At 28.4% G+C, this 22,008-nt stretch overlaps 1 protein-coding gene and 1 long non-coding RNA gene across 6 annotated transcripts in view; one reads left to right on the forward strand and one right to left on the reverse strand.

Annotated features, from left to right (window-relative positions):
* LOC107447019 (peripheral plasma membrane protein CASK) overlaps nt 1-22,008 on the reverse strand; it is a 584,473-nt gene that overhangs the window by 259,649 nt on the left and 302,816 nt on the right. The window lies entirely within an intron of this gene.
* Nucleotides 8,912-12,056, forward strand: LOC139425176 (uncharacterized). Its single transcript, XR_011636454.1, has 2 exons — nt 8,912-9,133; nt 10,367-12,056. It is a non-coding gene; the product is annotated as an uncharacterized lncRNA (long non-coding RNA).

The raw sequence follows: 22,008 nt of genomic DNA on the forward strand, positions 1-22,008 counted from the left end.
ATCAAAACCTCTGGGGGTACTGGATTGGAGATCGATCGTTCTCTGATTCAGGTCAAAATTATGATCGGTGGATGAATGAATGAATGTATGAATAGGTTCGCCTTATAAACAGGCCTGATGTATGATGTGGCAGAAGTGTGTTCTTGGCCATAGATGGCGCCACTGAAAAACAAGAATCGCATACTCTGCCTTAAATTTGCTCGGTTTCACCAAGCAGGCTTGTCCGTGTGGTAAATGGCATTAGAACCAACTAACCAACCAACTAACCCAAAAGTAATTCTAGTACATTTCGAGCAAATAAATTTTTTTTTAACACAACTATAAGATTAGATTTATCATCAAAGGCGAAAGATAAACGAAAAAGAAAAAAAAAATGGCATCCGATGTTTTGAAAAAGAAGAAATACGCCTTGGTTAGGGGAGAATTTACTAGTTTGCATTAGATATCGGTTGATGAAACAGCAGGGTGATGCGCATATCAGAAAAAGCTAAATGAGATGATGTAACAAAGAAATGGACCTGGTGTTGCAATTTTCACAAACATGAGTTTATATATATATATTATATAAATATGTATATTAATTGAAATCTTAGTGAAAGAATATAGAGTGTGTCAATTAAGAGAATTGATACTTAGGGGGCTTGGCTTACTCGAAATAGAATGGAAAGAACAGTTGTTAACGCAAACAAATGCGACGTTTCAATAAACAATCAGGATCGACATATTTACTCAATGTCATTTGCAGGTATCCCTATTGAACCAGGACTATCGAAAATATTATTTAAAAAAAAAACTTCATTAGATTTCAACGAATCTCTATAAAATATACCCTAATTAATAAAGCATTCATGCGATTACAAGAAACCTCACAACAAAATAAATCATTTCATTTTAGTGAATTCTCATAAAACTTACTTAATCAATAACAGATTTTTTTATGGAATAATTTAACAAATCAAAAAGAAACTTAATTCCGTTTGTTCTAATAAATCTTAGTAAAATTTACCTTAATCAATAATAATTTGCAATTATGAGACAATTAGAACATAAGATTAAAATCAAATTTCATTCAGCTTTCTTTTTCATTAGCTTTATGTTCATGGCATCGTCCTAGAAAATTACAATGTCTAAGCAAGCTGTAGGCGAAGACTAATAAATAACAACGATCATCAAGCAATCAAACGAAAGAAGAGGGGAAAAAAGTATCGATAAAGTTAAGGCAAAGGAAAAGCCGGAGAACTAACGAGCAGTAGGAATAGCGTCCACTTAATTTAGCGAGAACGACAGTTGTCCTGGAAACAAATTTCATTTTCCTCAAAGGTAATTCAACCCTCATTCCAGGCGCTTTAGTAAAAGGTTTCACTAGAACTTTACGTTGCATAAGGATAAGTTAATATAAAAGTTTCTCTCATTGCAAATATAAACTAATATTCACGGTATTTCTAATTATGGAATTTTTCCAACGTGTAAACCAAAATGCAAGAGAAATAACTTTTGATCTAGAAACACGATTGTAATTGCAAATATTTATTTAGTAAATTGAAACAAACGTAAAGTTTTTTATAATTTTTATTTTTATTTTTTTAAGTATATTTTTATCTAAATAGAAGAAGATAGAATCGTACGGTTTTTGCATTCTGTCTAGGAAATAAGATTTTTGTTATTTATAACTTAAACATTATTGTCATTATTGTCACTTAAACAAAAAAAATATCAAACAAAACTTTCAATAATACCTGAAATGTACAGTAGTTAAAACCAATTCAGTATCTTCTATTATTTCCCAAAAAACTGCTGTTATCATAACACATTTATGAGGTCGTGCACATCTCAGCTCCTCAAAAGCCAAATATAAATTCAAAATCATTTTACTTATAATAATTAATCTTCTTGGATTAAAGTTATAATGATAGACTATAATAATAATAATAATTATTATTATTATAGATTATAATTATAACGCTAGAATATAATAATAGATTACAATAATAATAATTATTATTATAATTAGATTGTAATTATGATTTGTCTCCTTGCAGTGGTTCAAGGGATAGAGCGTCCGCCTCCCAATTTGTAACCAAGATTCGAACCCCAGGCGTGTCAGGTTGGTACAAATTCTGCCCCCGGATCACAACGATCACTGCGCCAACATAAAATATCCACAGTGGTAGGCGGATCATGGGTTAGAATCTCCTTGACGTTGGGCTAACCGTGGGAGATTTACGTAGTATTTCTTATCATGAGACGCAAATGCGGGTTAGTTCAAAGGAAAAGCTTCCACAAAGGTTAGTCCCCATGCTTGATCAAGGAGTCCCCTCTTCTTTTGGGTTGGGTTCAAAATTACAAGGTTACGTTACACGCATTGTTAGACGTAAACTCAGAATTTAAGCAGTTCTTCAACTCCGGTTATAAAATTAAATCTTATACTATAATACGAGGAATGGTTGCCAAGTCGAAAATCGCCCCAGAATTAATAAACTCCGGTAAACTTGGGGGTCTGGGGTTTTTGGCCACGAGGAATCGATTGGCGCTGGTTTTGAAGTTCTACGGTCGAGCAGTTCGGAGTTACAGATAGGATATTTTCAAACTTTATTAGTTCGCCATAATGGCTATAGATACTTTNAAATGAGGAATGAAACATGCATTTAGATATACTGCAGGATATTGTAAGTACAGTATACCGATTTCAGAGGATGTCAAGCGTTTGGAAGAAGTGGAGTTGTTATTCTATATAGTGGTGAATCGATTTCGTGATTCGCCAAACACAGTTCGTGGTAACAACCTCTACTTCTGAAGCTGAAATAATAGCCACCAATGAATGTGCCAGTGAGATTATTTGGTTGAAACGTCTTTTTCTGGTATTACACCATTGCTCGAAATATCGACTCTGTTGGTTGACGATGCAGCAGCGATAAAATTAGCTTAAAAACTAGAATTTCATAAAAGAACAGCATCAAACATTTTTTCATCATACAAAGAGATCTGAAAATCAAATAGCAGACATGTTTATAAAGTGTCTGCTTAAACCTAAATCATTGGCTTTAAGTGAAAAAGATAGGAGTTTTGTAAACGCTCATTTTAAAAATTTTAACGTATTACTAATTTATTTAGTCTTCTTACAAGGAGAAATGCTGATGATTATTCTGGAGGATTTTAATCAAGTATAGCTTAAAAGAGTATTGTTTTTTTGTTTATGGCAACTTCTGTTGAATTCGATTAATGATGACGACTGTAAATACGGATATTTATTAGTTAGCTCTAAATTTTATTATCTCTAATAAAAATTTCTTTGTCAATATGTTTTCTATTCAATTTCAAACTAAAATAAATATCTGCAGGTAATATGTTTTTACAATAAGAACATTTAATTTCCTACTAAGAACACAATAAAACATTTCTGCATCTCACTGTTTATCTTTAACTGATATTTCGAATTATCGGAAATTAACGTAATGAAATTCATTAAAGATTTTATTGTTTACTTATGCAATAGAAGCGAGAACTATGCAAATTTAAGACTATTAATGTTTACATGATTCTCACTTTTAAAAACAAACGAATAAAAAGACATTTTGAACTAAAACGCAAGATTTCCTTAAAATAATTTCCTTGATATCCATTGAATTGTCAAAATTAATACCTATTGAACAAAAGTAATTTTTGATACTCATTGCATAACTTTTTATTTTATTTGATTTAATACTAAAAGGAATTTATGAATAATAAGTCATAAAGAGAATCATGTGTATTTTACCTTTTAAAACAATTATGATTACAACAATTTAGTAAATTGATCAGCTAGGAATTCAGAACAAGCTTTCACACTTTAAACATTTTTTAAAACGAATAGTTTTTAAGACTAGACAAGTTTTGACACCCAACATTACATTTGATTTATCAAATAATTTCACTTACATTAGCTATTATAACAATTTATATTTTCAAAAATTGAAAAATATAATTCTAGACGTTTCAAAACTTTTACATTCTACTTACCAACGAAGGATAATTTAATAAACATTCAGGTACTTACCTGAAAAAGAATAAAATAATTAGTAACAACAAAAACACGGATAGGAAAAGAAACATAAAACTTTAAGTGCATAATATTGAAGATTGTTATTATTTATAAAAATTAAAAAGTATAGAGATGTCTAAGTCAGAAGCGGAACCAGATCAGTGTTCCACTATCGCTAATTTAATTTCCGTTTGCACTATTCCTTTTGTGTGATTTGCATTCCTATCTCAATCGAAGCGTATTCCTATTGGTTGCATCTGTAACTGATTGATTATTGATATATTTTAAGTGGACAGGTAAGTGAAATGAAATCAGCTTAGACACCTCTATTGTTTCATTGTAGAAAGAGAATTAGTAACATGGAAAAACATTAATCGATACACCCTTTCAATAATAACGATACTTGACATCAATACTGTTTTTGACAGTTTAAGATGGTACCAATAAATGCGTTCAATAGCATACATATTTTTTATAAAAAAAAGTTTATCTGGCAAGTCATACACATAGTTCCAAAACAAACTAGACCACCAAATACGACTTGTTCCACGACGATTCACGAAAACTCTGTTACATGCAAACGACGTAAAGAAAGCTTCTAAAATACAACAGCTGTTAAATATAAATGTTTTTATTTTGCATTCCTGCAATGTTTAAGTTAAATCAAGCTTCTACTATAACTCTTATGATTAAATACTTGAATTCGGATTTACCCGAATTCAATTTTTAATTTCAAAATAATAAATAAAATAAAATAAAAGCAATAAATAAGCTAAATTTGTTAATTAATCTTTGGAAAATGCTTTTCTTTTTATAGAAGTATTGATTTCACCAGTCGTAATTACTTATTACCAAAATGGTGAAAGCTTAAAGAAACACAAATAAATATCTTATAACAATATACTATTATCGATAAAAATAATCTAAATGATAAATAGAAACTTAGTTTTGATAATATACAGCATGCAGCAGTATCAATATTTTTTTAAAATAGTATAGGTGTTATCAGTTCTTTTGATACTTTTTTGACGTTAAGTATTGATATTTTCTTTCGGTACAATATCACTTGACTTGGAGGAACTAAAATAATTAATAAAATGTTTTTCTATGAAAATGCATCTGTATCTAGTTACTTGCTTTCGAAAAGATTAAAAGAAAAAACGATTATTCCTGATAATATTACTAATTGCTACTAATGAACTTCATTATTTTTCAAAATAAGAGAATTTTGAATTCCAAATGCAGAATATCGAACGCGTGTGAGTGTATATTTAATAAAAGACAATATGTTATTGTAAATAAAAACAGTACGTTTTGTCAAAAATTAAGTCATTTGTATTTTGTTACAATTGAGTTTGGATAAATTAAACAATTAAATAAAATTTAACATTTTCACATCGCATTTATAAGGCAAGAGATCAAGATGAATATTTTATGTGCTTATACAACAAAATAAAATTAATGTATGGAACATCATGGAAGATTAATTTCAAAATTTTAATAATATTATTTAATTATGCAAACTAAAACTAAAAAAAAACTTTATTTCAGAAGATGATTTATAAATTATTAATGAAATATTTTTCACGGAAAATATTTCAAAAGCCTCCTTTCAATAAATAGAAATGAAACAAGAAATATGAATATGCCTTATAATTTTACTTATTTTTACTCATACATTTCACATTAATCAGAATATTGGGAATTTTTTTTCTTAACATATCTTGATTAACAATTAAAAAATTATAGATATAGAAGTGAATTAATATTTAATTAAGAAATGTGCATTATTGTAAATAAAAAAAACAGGAAAATATAGTTAAAAATTAATTATTAAATGAAGTTTTGCATTTCTCGTTAGTAAAAGTTGAATAAATTAGTATTTCATCACAAAACTAAGTAAAGATACGGAGAAAAATATATTTCTACCAACGTTTTTTGTTACTTAAATAGTTTTTGAATAAGAAAATTCAGATGAAATAATGAAAACAATGGTACAAGTAATTCATTTTTTTTGGTTAATGGCGAGCACTTGGGTCTATTTCCCATTGGCCTCAGAAATGCCAGAACTGAGGTAGTAATTCATTAAATTAATAAATTAAATATGTATCTCAATACACATAATAAATAATTCAGCTATGCTGAAAAAAAGCGTTAAATAATTTTAAAAGAAGGTAACGAAAAACATTTGTTCTATAAGGAAGGAATGTCTGATATGTAGCAAAAAACAGAAAATAAGTAGAAGGAAAAAAAAGATATCATCTCGGTCATGCGATAACACGCAAATTTTTTTATTGTGATATCATATATAATTTATTTAATTGATATGTAAATTTTATAAATTTAGATACTAAAAATGTTTTCACATCTAAGACAATAATAAGTCTTGATACAAATTCCTACAAATCAATGCTCATAATAAAGAAAACAATAAAGATTACATAATACAGAGAATATTTATACTACAGTTATGAAATATAATTTATATTCCACAACGTTTCATAACTTTGCTTACGTATCTGTAAAAGGAGTCATGCATTTAAATTTCAATCACTTTTTCCCTAGTCTCAGAGTTCCTAGTTCCCTGTCTAATAGAGTTCCGTGCTTGGTGACAAATGATCGTTACAAACATCAAAATATTATCGACAAACCACATTTAATATCCATCAAAATTCGCCTGGTTAAAAAAAATTATACAAGTTTAATCGTTTTCTAGTTATTACGAGTGGAACTTATATAGTTAAATAGAATTTTTCTCCAATAGAAATGTTGACCAGATTTCGACTAACTAGAACACAGAAATTTCAACTGAAATTCTGTTTTTAATTCAATATATGTTACAATTTTATTCTTAAATATATAGCGATTTTATAATTAATTGAACTTTCGATTACTTAATATATAACAGGCACAAAACTTTAAAAAAAGAATGAAAAGAAAAGCAAAAGGGGAAAAAAAAACAGTAGAACGCATTACATATTTTTATTCACCAAAACTTACCTCCACGCTTTCTCGAACATTAATTTCTATACGGTTTTTGTTTAAGGTCTGATAAAAAATAATAATAATAATCATCTATTCTCAACTTCTGTTTGCTTCAAAAACGCATTTTTAATTAACTTTCTAAATTTTGTAATTAAACTAAAACAACTATTTACAAAAGTTAAGAGCCGACTTAAATTTTATACAAAAGTTTTTAAATTAGATGGTAAACTGAAAGTATTAAAACAATGAAAAACATCACATGTTTTTAACAAAGAAACATATTTAAATTGTTTAATTGTGAAAAATATCTGTTGATGATTTAACTTGTAAACGATTTTTAAAATGTTCCAGCTCAGATCAACATCTAGCTCTCTTTGTGCATTGGTTGAAATAAACAGAACAAGTGTTCAACATATTTTCATCATCCGTTATTAATTTAAGGGAAGCAAAAGCTATGCTTCATTTTAGCAGCTGAAGATATTTAACAATAAGCAGACCAGATCAATATAATTAAAGCAGAATGTTTATACGCATGAATGTATACATCACATGCTAGTCCGCAATTCTGAACCGATCCGTACTAAATTCAGTGTGAATACGTTTAAAGACACGGCGGAACCAACTTAAAAAAAAAAAAAAAAACTCTCTATGATCGACAGTTCACGCTCTACGTCTCAAATAATGAGTTTTACATAAGATTTGATAAATATTTAATAGTATTAGTGATTTGCAAGTTTGCAGCTACAATCAATTAAACATTAGTTTTAAAGTACGTTCTTACGAATTTTTTTTTATCTTAGGTTTCCTATGTTAAGATATCACAAGTAAAATCCAATGCCAAAAATTTTCCAACGCATGGGGGAGAAGGGGGGGTTGCATAAATTGTATTTTAAAACGTATATGAAACCACGTGTTTTTTTATCTTGATAGACCGCATTTAGAACTTATTTCTATAAACTTAATTAGTGGAAACTAAACAACAACTAATGAAATATGTAATATAAAATCCATTGAGCCATGAGATAATTGTGAAAAATTCTGAAAATCACATTTTAAATGATATTATTACCACAGTATCTATATTATGCACCTCGGTATATAAGGTTCTAATTGCCACAGAACTTATAAGGAAAGTTAATTAATACATTTAATTAAGATTAATCTATCTGATCAACCCCAATAGACACGGATGGTAAATTCAACCCCTGTGATGTCAAGACATGCGCCCCTCAGAAGAGGAGCGCATGTCCTGAAGGTATCACCTGGCCGAGGAGCCCGCTCAGTCACAACCATGGCGTTTATTAAAAATCCATGAAGTTACTAATGTAAAATGTAAAGTTCACAAAATCCTCACAATTCACGAGATTCAATTTAAACACATAATTTCGTGACGCTGCGACAATTGAATAGATTTAAATGCAAGATAAATTTCAGAATCCAGAAGATTGTCAAGCATGAAGCTCACAAAAACAAAAATCAAAACAATAAAATAACCTAGATAAAACCAACAGTCTAAGGGACATTAAAATCATCTCAAAAGATATTTATAAAATTGAAGACAGGGATCCATTAAAAATAGTAAAATCCAAATTCGATCAAAAATTACCCCAAAGGGCGTTTTATAAGTTAAAACACCTAGCAAAGTAGTAAAATATGACAAACAAAAACACAGAAAAGCAGAAGATGAAGATTTTTTATGGTCCACCGAAAGGGACAGGAACTAAACTGAACTAAACTCAGCGGCGCGACAGCCCATAGAGGGCCAAGACCTACTGTGCCCATCTCAGTTTTCTTGACCTTGGGCTCTGGGGCGCAGAAGCAGATGTTCCGGTTAGGTGGCCAGCCGAACGCGAAACCCCCAGTGTTTAGTTCCCAAGCATGCTTGGTACTCATTCATCGACCCACTGCAGGGATGAAAGGATTAGTCGACCCTGCCCGGCCCGAGGATCAAACCAACACCTACTAGAAGGTCAAGGCCTGCTGGTTCAACGATTTCAACCCCGTGACGTCACGAAGAGAAGGCAATAGCGTCTGTAGCTCTAACATAGGAACGCCATTGACGAGCGTTGTTTACACGTGAAAGTTGCAGCAAAATTTGATTTTATATCGAAGATTTAAAGAGATATCGAAGTAAGTAAAAGTTACTATTTTTTTTATGAATGTGTTATGTTTAATTTCAATAGATTTTTCTCTAATATGTTGTAAATTAAGCTTGAAATCGGATTGAAAGCACGTATATAATTTAACTTGCATGGGTGTTGTGTTGTGAGACGTTGAGTTTCTAATGTATTTATATGTATTATCTGATCTATTTCCATTTGAATTATAAAATAACATAATTTAGTATTCAAATATAAAATTACAAAAGCATTCGATTGTATTTTATATTCATACTTCATGAGCTAAAGCATCTTAAATGAATCTAAGCGATTTAAATAGACTGCTCAAGATTTTAAGTAGCCCTAGAATTGTTTATAAAATATACATTTCAATAAATCGGTTAAAATATGTTTGAATTATACATTTATATAAGCAAATTAAAATATATTAGTTACAATCCAACATGTTTTACTGCTAAACTTTTTAGTGTTTGTAAGAATAAAATATGCAATTTCTTGAAATACTAATAAGATGTTTGTAATGTTTTGTACATTATGTATGTTAGATTAGAGATTTGTATATATCTTTCTCAGTAAAAATACTAAATAATTTGAAATGTAGAATTAGCAGTTGGTATAAGATTACCAAAATTGTAAAACTACTTTAGATAAGAATTACAAAGACATTTAAACTGTATTAGTGATGAAAAGTAGTTATTTTTAACTCTAATGAAATTAAATTTAAACAAATTTTAGAAAAAAATACCATATGTGTTTATCTGAAGAATGCTGATAGAAGTTACATTTGTTTATATTTAGCTATTAGAATTTTAAATTTAAATATGCCTGAGAAGAATTTTAATATTGAAGAATTTCTAAATGTACCAAATGTTCGGGGATAAAATTATTAGTTTCTAATTCTATTTCAAGGTTTGGTGTCCTTGTTAACTTATAGTGCTTCTAATGTGCTGTTAAAATACTTTTAAGTATTTTAAATAAAGAAAATTTTAGTGAATAAATTACTTAATTGAACACTTATTTTAGAGATGGTTGACTACATTTAGCAGAACTTTGTTTATATTAACCAAAACTTTAGAAAATTTATTTAAGATTCAGATAACTAAGAAAAATATTTTTTAATATATTTTTTGGGAAGTAAAACAATTTTTTTTATTTTCATTATTCCAATGAGAAATTGAGGTAAGTGTCGATAAATTAATATTTTAGTTTCAGCCAAGAGTCTTAATATCTGTTTATTTTTCAGGCATCAATCATGATTTATGCTTGTTGTGTTCTCTTGTGTCGAGGGAACTATGATGATAATCACAAGGTATTTCGTTTTCCCCAAGACACACAACTGCAACAATTGATTCATTTATGCAAAAAATATTTAAAATTTGTATTTAACTTTTAACTAAGAATATTTGTTTAAATTTATAAAGATTTATTATATGTTTAAATTAACAAGGATTATCACTTTTAATGCTTTCCTAAAGTAGATTGTTTTTCATCACACCTTTTAAAAATAAATATATAATTATTATTGTGAATTGTAAAATGATTAATAGGATGTCTTACATCAAGACTTTTAAAAACAAATATTTAATTATTATCATAAATTGTAAAATGATTAATAGGAAGGTCATAATTTACAGCTTCAATTTAATCTAATGTTTTTATAGTTTTAAAAATGTATTGTAAATAATAGTCTTTTTTTCATAAACTTCCTGTTTACTTTCAAAACTTTTCTTAGTTTTAATTATTGGGTGATGTAATGCAACTACTTTGCATTATTTACATTATATTTTGGGGTACATCTCATCAGAAACTGCAGTTTTAAGAAACTAAAATTTTGTTTTTACTAATATATATTTCTTATTATCCCATAAAAATAGTTAAAAGCTCCATAAGTATGAGATATTTGTGTGTTTTTCTTAAAGGAAAATTTAATTGGCAATTTACTTATAACTCCAGATTTAATTTATAATATAGAATAGTATTTAAAAAATAAGTCGAAAATTTAGATTATGTAAAGACATTTTTGTATTTCATTCAATATTTTATTTAATTTACTATCCTTTTTCATTTCCTTCTTTCGGATAATTAAATTTCTCAATATCAACAAGTTACAGGCGCAAAAGTGTCGGGAAATTTGAATGGTTCATATATGGTAAAGTATTTAATAACTACTATAGAATCATTAGTAATTTACTGTGTTACTTTGACATATTTTTTATCAACGGGCAGTATTTTCGAAAAAGATTGTTTCATTAACATGCCCGGAAAAATACAGTATGTAAGCAAATACTTTGAATTATCCATGAAATTTTTTTACCAAATTTTTGTTTGCCTTATGGTTATGTTTTAAAATAAAATGTTTGGAAATTTGGTCATTTAAAAATATACGACATTTACAATATGTTTTCTTCAGAAGTATAGTAATCTTGAAATCGCAAGTAATTATATAATGTAATAAGTAAAAATTGCATTAATTATTTATATTGGTGTACTTTTTATGCTCCTGTTATTTTATTAAGGGAAGAGATAAACAAATAGTTTTTGGTCAGTATATAAATTTGATATATTATGAGAGAGCTTTGTAGATATTTTGCATATGTGTTGTATGTTGGGGAGGTATGTTGGGAATTTTAGTCAGAAAAATTTTTTGCCTTTGAACCCATGATTATAATGCAATTAAATTGATAAAGTAAAAATTTTCCCTGGTTCCAAATTTTTTTTTGCCTTATGGGGTTATGTTTTAAAATAAAATGTTTGGTAATTTAAAAATGTATGACAATTACAATGTTTTCTTCAGAAGTATAGTAATCTTGAAATTGCAAGTAATGATATAATTAATGATATATGTTTTAAAATAAAATTTTTTAAAATGTTATTTGCTTTTGTATACATGTTTTCTCCTTACTGATTTAAATAAAGCTTTTGTTCTATATATATGTTTGTGTCATTATTAAAGCATACTTATACTTTATGATAAAATCAATCTTCATATACTTAAATACCTCATTCTTAAAGTTCTAGTCTACATCATCAAAGTAATGATTCAGCTTATTTAATAAGTCATATTAAATCATTTTTATCACATGTATGCAAAACAAAAGAACATAGAAAGAAATTAGAGAGGCAGATGTTAATTTGTCAGTTTACTGCAGTAAATAAAAAAAATTCAGAATAATTATGTACATTTGCTATAAATATTTCAACGGTTTATAAAGGATAAACATTTTTATGCTTTTTTTTACAGAATTTTACGTTAAGTGTTCTTTCCAATAACATTTTGTTTCCATGAATGTAATGTTAAGTACTAATTTTCAATTCTTAGGAAAATATTTTTATTTTTAATCAATTGATATTTATTTAATATGATTGATTACTCTTAAAATAGTTTGAAATTGAAATTTATCCTTTGAAAAAAGGTTTGGATAAATCTTATGAAAATAACCAAAAAAAAATCTTTAAAAACTAATCTAAAATTTCTTACTGCATTAATTTACTTATTTTTTATCATGATTTTTTTTTATTCATTTTAAATTTATTATATTAAGGCAAAGATTATATATACACAATTATTCAGATCATAAAAAAATTTTGATTCTTATTTTTAGCTTTTAAAAGTGAGAGGAACACAATAAAACTAATAAGGAATCGACTATCCTCATATCTTCACAACCTCCTCTGATCACTCTGAAGGTAGAAAACAGCAATGCTCTTTTCTGCCTTCTGATCGTGACGTCATAAACAAGCTCCCAGGTCTTCTACTCTAGGTGGTTGTGATCAAACCCAGGACCTGTGGCACGGGAGCGCGATGCGCTACCACTCAGCCACCGGGCGTCAAAGGGACAGGAAAAGATTGTAAATTATGGTAATTTTTGACGAACAGGAGTTGACCTCGATCAGTAGCATTATGCCAAATTATAGTAAATATCATTTTAAATATGTTAACAAAATTCGTTTTTGTGTGTACACTAATCACATACAATTCTCTAAGTCTTTACAACAAGTTGTAGTTCACATTCAAAAAACAAGAAAAATACTGCGAAAATGTAACCTATCTTGGTTTTATAAAATTTAATTTTATATAAGTAAAATAGAAATCAGACAAATGTTGAAATTTGAAAAATTCTGACAAAAAATTAATTATTTAAAAATGAATTAGAATTTATCGTAAATGTATAATTTATTTAAATTAATAAAGTTATAATACTCAAAGCAAAAGAAAAACATAATAAGTTCGTTTTCTGGAGTTTACTTACAGTTTCAGTTTCGTCTATCGGCATGTGAAAAAACAACTTTACCTTCTTTTACAATAATCAGAAAACACAATTTTTTAAAAGAATTAGAACACTAATGCACAAAAGCTCAAATAAAAACAGTAAAAAAAAAAATAATCAAAATTTACGTTGTAATTGCCAGTTTTCACTCAGTTGGATATCTTAACTGTATCTGGAACTATATTGCCCAAACAATTACACAGCAAAACGCATTTCGTTTTTAACTCTGAATCATTCACCTACATTTCTGTAGAACAAATAAAAACTATTCGTCAAAAAAAAGCATGAAACTATGAATATAAAATCGCCTGCTTCATTTAGAATATTTATAAACGCTCAGTTTTGAACATCTTGAAGGAAAAAAACTGACTGCACTTTTATTTTTCAGTTTCGCTGTGTTGCCACTACCTAAAATACAACTTCTAGATTTTATGGAATGTGCTTTGTACCTGAACGTTCTTTCGAATGTAAGTCACGCTACGTTTTTCAATCAAAGTGTGACAAAAACAAAGTTATTTTTTCGATTTTTCATTAATTCTGTTGTAATTTTTAAATAATTTTATAATTTTTTTTAAATAAACTAAAAATAACTATTTAAAATACAACGAAATTATATAACATACTTAAATTCTAGAACAACAATGAGGTACAAATGTTTTAAATAAAATACTAAAAAATATTAGATAAATTTAACAAGGAAATTCGAGGGTATTGTCAAATTTTAATTGTGTACAATATCTGTTAATGTTTTAATATGTAAACGGTTTGGAAAATATTCCAGTTCTCAATCATCGAGCAAACATCTCCCTTGAGGAAATGGAAAGAATAATTAACATATTTTCATCATCCTTTATTAATTTAAGTAGAGAGATGTCCGTGCTATATTTTAACATCATGAAGCATTTCCAATAACCAGATTAGTTACTTAGTATTAAAAAATTTAGTTTTTCTCATTATCGTGTTTAAATGGAAGCTGAAAGAAATCGGGTTTTCGAAACGCGAGTTTCATATTATAGAATTTTCTGTATTATAAGCCTAAAATTTTCTATGTTAACAAAACTTTAAGTCTACTTACGTAAACTACTATTCGGTGTTTCGACAAAGATGCTTTCAGTTACATGAAGGAAAGTTTTCCCTAAGAAGAAAAACTTTAATTTGAGTTTCTCATTAATTCTTCGAGAGTGATATTAATGGGGAAGTGGGGTAAGACAGGTTAGCTAAGATTCGAAGGCCTATTGGAGATACTTGTTCGACCCAGACACTGACAGATTTATTCAGGATATTCATTGTTAAGAGGTATACAATATAATTTTCCTAGAATTCATAGGACTGCACTACTTTGGTTACAAATGTTTTTTTCTTCTTTTTTTTAAGAAAAAAACAAATTACCCAATCTTACTCCACTAGTGAAGTAAGACTGGGTCCATATGTAAACTATATAAAAAAATTAGAAATACTAGAATTAAAGTTAATTTATAACGTAATTGGGCGGGGTGCATAAANATATTTAAATGTAAAAAAATCTATACCCTAATGCCTCACATTAATTAGTTTATTTTTATAAATTCTATTTTATGAATTCGGTACAGATACTTGAAGTTGAAAAGATGAAAGGGGTACTTAAATAAAATGGGCACACGTGTGATAGCGTCATATATACAAAAGTCAAAGCATTTCCATCTTCAAAGGAAGCATTTTAAGTGTAAAATCGTTCTAAAAATGGATAAATCCGAACAGAACAGCACATAGTAGTATGGTTTTCAAGTGGCAGAAGGGGCACAAAATGCGGACATATATCACCAAAAAGTAGTATTTATATTGACTCTGTTCAGAATAAATGACTATGAATTAAAAGCGAAAAGGTTTTCGTGAAAGATGGGTACCAATGTCGGATTTGCTTAGACTTGGTCAAGAAAACATAATGATTTAAAAACAAATCAATTGCTGCTGATGAAATGAAGAAGTAATTTAAGAGCTGAGACTTATGACATTATTTCAGAACTCTGTCTGAGGTGTAATCATTTTCTGTAGCTAAAAGCTTTACCACATTTTATTCTTTTCTCAGAACTTTTCTTTTAGAACTTAAAGCATTTCGTTTTAGAGTGATTTTATATTGACTTAAAATGCTCTCACGTGAACTAATCAAATAAATATATACAGTCTACGGGAATGCTTCCAACCTTACTCTCAGTGATCACTGTTATATTTCTGGCGTTATTATACGCGAACACTTTCCTTTTGGATAACCCTTATAATTCATGTGGAAGATAGTCAGACATTGAGATTAAGACTTAGTTAGATTTACATAATAAAAGATATACAAGCATTACTTTGTAATCTGATTACATTTTATAAAAAAGAAACGCAAAGCAAAAAATTCAACATTTATAGCTTTACAGCATTTTTTGAATAACGAAAAGATATGCACGTTCTGGAAAAGAATTCTTAAAGTACAAATACTGAGATTGAAATATTTTGAAAACACTTTAAATATGTTGTCAGCCTCCGGGAAGATAAAAAATGGGGAATGTGCACACATTTCACAACACATGTATAAAAGCCTACCTTAAGATTTCAAGAAAAGACCATTTCTTCCCTTAACGCTGTTACTTTTTGCTCCCTATATATGTATGTTAGGCATAAAAGAAGGCGTTTCATTTTTATGCAGTGAACACGAAAGGAATACTCGTACCATTCAGACACCAGAGAATCGTGGATGAATAAGTGCAAAATCAAAAATATGAGCACGTTTGTCATTCTTCCTTGTGAAGGACCAATGGATTTGAATGCAGACCTCCCTCATTTACTTCAACATTCGAGAAGAGATTCGAAATCGAAAACGCATTGAATTCATGAAATGGCAAAAATAGAATAGTTAGAAAAAAAAAGGTGGGTTTACGAGGAGATGTAAGAGCAAAACAGCATTAAGTTGTGTTTAACTTAAGTACCAGATTGAAAAAAAAATCTTAGTAAATATTTAGCAAAAGATAAAAAAATAAATAAGTCTGAAAATGATTTAAATATAAAATAAGAATATTTGAGATGCAATTTATAGAAATAAATCTAAGCAGTAGTGTGTAAATATGGCTATATTTATTTACATAATTTGAAAACCAATTGGTACTTAAAACTCGAGAAGAAGTGAAATAATTATGCCAAACCAGGTGATTTAAATCAAATTTAATTGGATACATGTTAGTGACGTAAACGTGTGTGTCGAACCTGATTAACTTTTAAATCGACAAATGCCAGGATTAACCTACGATGAAGTCTATCACAAGTATCCAATGGGATACCTGCAAGTGACGTAGTGCGGGTATCTCGATCTTGATTGTTTGTTGAAACGTGGCATTTTTTTACGTTAGCAACTGTTATTTACATTCTACTTCGAGTAAGCCAAGTCCATCAAATTTCAATTATTAAGTGACTTATTCTATGTTCTTTCACAAATATTTGAATTCTTTCACTACATATTTCTAACTTAGCACAAAGACAGGCACGAAGCAATGAAGAACATAAAGAAACTAATTATGCATGGAAGTTGCCAGGTACTTAAAACAAAAATATATGAATATGGGAAAATGAGGCCAATCTGATTAGACTTAATTTCTACAATAGACTTCTTTGCATCATAAAAAAAACTAAAATCTAATGCTAAATTTAATAAATATATCAGATGCTAAATTTGGTTTCATAAAGATTTAGAGTGTTGAAAATATTCGCGAGGTCTTGCAAGATAAATTTTTACGGCAAGATGAATTTCTATTAAAAAAAATGATTAAAATAGAAAAAAATCAGTCTCAGAATTTTAATTTTCATTAAAGTATAAGTATTTTCCAGAATCGATAAGTTATCTGGAAATTGTTTTCATTTCCGTCGACTTCTCCCAGTAGCTCATGCTTCTCAATTACGTTAAAAATTAAAACGACGAAAGTTGAAATAGCCTGATTTTTGTCTTACACAAAACCGTGAAAATAATGAGGATAAAAAACAATCACAGCCCACATTAGAAGCATTAATCAAAAATGACATATAACCTACTAATTTGTCAAAGTAGTAATTTTTTTCTGATAATTGAAGTATTATTAATTTATTTCGTTTAAATAATTAGTTTGTTAATACAAAAAAAATTAAACATTGGTATACCTAAATTTTCCATGCTTTTGTGGTTTAGTTTTTAAAATGCGAATACATATCGTTAGATGTTTTAAATTTTTAAAGGGCAGTTGACTTTCTGAAAATATTGCAAAGGAGGAAATGATTCGGAACGGGTTGGGAATAACTGATCAAGGGTTGGAAATAACTGAACTGAAAATACAAGCTTAGCAACAAGATATAAGGAGATACGTAGTAATATACAAATCAGGGGCCACAAGTTATAGTTTTAGAAATTTAGAAACTAACATATTATCAAAACTTATAGAGTTACTAACAAGGAAAAATAAAAAAACATCAGCACCTATTTGATAAACGTAGGAAACTTAGACGATGTGAAAGGCGGTTATGAAAAACACATTCAAATAGCATTTGTACTACCACGGATACCTGCGGTGAATAAGTGGTTTTTTTAACATCACTTTTTGCAATAATGATCTGTCAGATATTGGCAAAATGTTTCTTTTTTAATGCTTAAACAGTAATCTGCGACCCCAAATGTATATACCTTTTAAATTTTTGACAAAGATTCTAAAACTTGAGAGATAATTACAGAACATCCAGTATTTATTACCATGAACAAACCGCTTACGTAAGTACAATTTAGATTTGATTGAATGTAACATATAACACCACCAGACCGACTCTACTGAGCCAATCTTAAATACAAAAAAATAATGATAATTATATTCAATTAGATCAATTATTGAGATTTATATTAAATTAAATATAGAATTTAATCGCAAAAGACCCGGAGACCTTCATGCTGCATCAAATTAAATTCGAAAACTTTTAAGACGAAACGTACTGAATGTAATAAAATGTATGTTCCATTGAATTTAGAATTATGAACACTGAGATAATGAGAATTATGAGTGGAGAAAAATGTCAAAAGTACCGAAAAATTGAAGAGGAAACTTCCCAAGGGCACTTTTGAATCGTGGAATAATCATAGAACCGGTATTTATATCTGAAAAATAAAGCCTTTCAAAATATATATGACACAAAAATATAAGAAAAAGTAACAACAACAACAAAAAAAAAACGGAAAGCTTAAAGGAAGCCTTAGGATATGAAACTAGTATTTGCATCAAAAAGAAAAAATACCCGAAGGGCAAATACAACTTTGAAAGAAAAAACTCATCCATCATAAATCCTCCTCCAATTTCATAAATTATAAGGTAAGATAAGGTAACAAGTTAGTTTGGTCGCTATCCAGTGATGATCCATCACATGACAATTTTCCACATGCATCATCAACAATAAAAAAATCAGAATATTGTCTAAACAATCCATAAATTTTTATTTGTAATCAATATGACTCAGGTTTTTAAAACTGCGAACTAACTAAAATTTGCTGTTAACTTCTTTAAATGTAAAATTGAACTACATTATTCTTCAAAATAAACCTTCTTTCATTTGCTCACAAGATACTGTGGTTCAACTTAACCGGGCATTCAATCTGCTGATACTTTTTTTTTTACAAACATACATCTAATTTTTCTACTGCAGCAGATCTCATCAGACATTTCACTACTTATTTTTTACAAAGAATTATTATTTTTGCTTATTTCACACTCGGAAATTTTATAATATTTATTTTTGATTCAAACTAGAAAAAAAAACTGCATATAAATTATGTAATATTTAAAAGAACAGTGGATCTTAAAAATTGTTGTAATTTTTTTGGAGTTAGAAGCCTAAGTTTCTGTGGGATATCTATGTTTATAAATATAGATGTTACTTAAAGTACAGTGACGAGTATTAGAACTGACGAGCTATTTTTTTAATTTAAAAAAAATACATTTATTTAAGTTATCAAAAAGACTTTAGTAAAATTCCAGTACACATTTGGCATGATTTTAAAATGTAGCCAACGCCAAAATAATACGTTGACGCTTGTTCCCCAACTGTTGCTAACGCCGAAATGATCTTTTCACGATTATTTCCAAAAATTGATGTAGGCAAAAACATAGAAAATCGTAACACGAAAATAGCAAATGCATAAACACTACCATGAAAAAAAGCAAACCTCCAGCTCCCCCACGAAGTCACATAAGAAATTCCAAAATGCAAATGCAAAATGTCTAAAAAGCAATAAGCCACCGAATCACGCCAAATTTACACTACAGATTGCAAATTTTAAAGTCCTTCCAAACATCGCCAATCCAATCTGTAACGAATACTTAGTAGAATTAAGCCAAGACTTCATGCAAATTATTTAATACAGATCATTCCATATTAAAACACTAGCAACAATTAATCGAAATTTACTAGATGGTATTCCATACTGATTTCACTTTTTCTCTCCCACAACGGGTAGTTCAGCTTTCGTACCAATAAGTTTTATGTTTTCTCGTAATGGGTTTACCGAACTCCGCACCAAAAACTGCCATCTGGAAAAACAAATCAACTCTAAGAAGTTCCAAAATAATCGTCTGGTTGTTGGGCTCAAAATAAAGTCTGAGTCGTCTGCTTTGTTTTGCCGCTTTTCATTATTGCTGGTGCAATCCAGAGTTTTTTAGGATTCTTACAATACCATAGGACCCACGAGGATAGTTTTTTTTTCGTGGTAGAATTATAGGTCGCTGTTCAATCTGTAGATATCACTTGTATTATTCTATACCTGTTAGCATTCTCAACTGACTTGATTCCTATAAAATATGCATGGAGCTTGCTTAACTGAGGAGTTGTAGCCAGTCAAACAACTCCTACATGAGTACCGGAACATCGGAGAGCATTGCTTGCCGAATGCAGTAATTTCCCCCAAGATCAGAACGATTATTTGATTCGTAGCATGCTTAGGGAGTTGCATGGAATGCATTTTCTCGCATGGGAGACACACAATGCATTAACCATCTTATTAACCATGTAATATTAAATTTTTTGAAAGGAGATACTATTTATAATTGCTCCAGGGAGCAAAAGACGTAGTTGTCATAAATGGTTCAAACACCATCTCTTTTGTTCCTTATCTTTTGTATAATAAATGGGCTTTACGAATAAATCACGTTTGTTTTATTTCGAAACTATTGACGAAGCTGGCATTATTTTTAATTTATGGAGGTGAGTGTAATTTATAATTTGTAAAGAAAAAAAAAAACCACCAAGTATTTTTATTTTAAACTTCAATTTTCTCCTTTAAACTATTAATAATAGAATCATTTCATTTAACAACATTCGTTATTAATATTATTTGAGACCAAAAATTTTTAAAAGTAGAAATTATTTTAAAAAATTATTGTGCAAAGTACATTTTGAATAACACTTGATTAAGAAAATATTTTAATTATTATTTTATTAAAATATATTGCATGTGTATGGCTAGCACAAAAAGTTATCTTAAGCATCTAGTTTATAATAAAAGATTTAAAATAAAAATAATAATTTTAAGATTCTAATTATAATAAAATTATAAAAAAACTAACAACTCAAATTTAAATATAAAAAAAGTTATTTTACTCATTCTGCAATGATTGTAATAAAATTAGTCGCAAAAAAATTAATATATTGTGTCATTCTCGAGAATTAGTTAGAATAGTAACAGAAACATGTCGAATAAAAAATCAAATACAGTTAAGTTAATTATAAAAATGTGCAAAAGCAGAAGAAGTAAAAAAAAAAAAATTTTAAAAATAAGCTGCTTTATTTCAGATAATTATAAATACAAATCAACATATATACAATTTGTTTGAAGGGTAAAAAACAGTAATAAGTTAAGATTTTCCGTAAATATATTGAAAGTACTCATTTTCTTAAAAATAAACCCATTTCAGTTTTACAAATAATTTTACTTCCCAATAAAATAAATGTCGCTCCCAGCTAACGAAAAACAATAGTTTGAAAGAATTAGAAGATGACGATAAAAATAATTGAACTCAAATAAAAAGTTGAAATGTGATATAAAAGCTTCAAATTCAAATAATGAAGGAAATACAATAAAAACTTTTTTTCTCATATTTTAAAATGAGTCAGATATAATATAATCAAACTTTCCAGCAAAAATATTTGTTATCTAAATTCTAAAAGCGGCTTTATTTGAAATATGAGCCCTTACATAATTTTCAATGATGATATGAGAGAAAGTAAAAAAGATTTTTTTTTGCTAACGATATGGAGAAAACGGAATTAACAAAATTAAATTTTCAAAAACTTTAAATAAGGCGTATACAATAATAAAATAAAATTACTTCCTGTTCGAAAACTTGAATTTTTTTAAAAAAAGAAATAAGCAATCGGAGTTTTGTATTAGCGATAAAAGAAAACTAAATAAAAACGCAATAGAAATAAGTTTCGCTTAAAAGTAAAATGCGTAAGCTTTAAATAAACGTAAAGTATTGGATTTCTCCTTTCTATTCTTTTGTTTTCGTCTGAAAAGACAAGATAAAAACTTAAAAATATAACCATGGCGATGGCAACGAATGAAGAAGACAATAGTGAAAGAGAAAAAAAATTAACGCAA

This window comes from Parasteatoda tepidariorum, chromosome 1, assembly GCF_043381705.1.
Source record: "Parasteatoda tepidariorum isolate YZ-2023 chromosome 1, CAS_Ptep_4.0, whole genome shotgun sequence".
Lineage (NCBI taxonomy): Eukaryota > Metazoa > Arthropoda > Arachnida > Araneae > Theridiidae > Parasteatoda > Parasteatoda tepidariorum.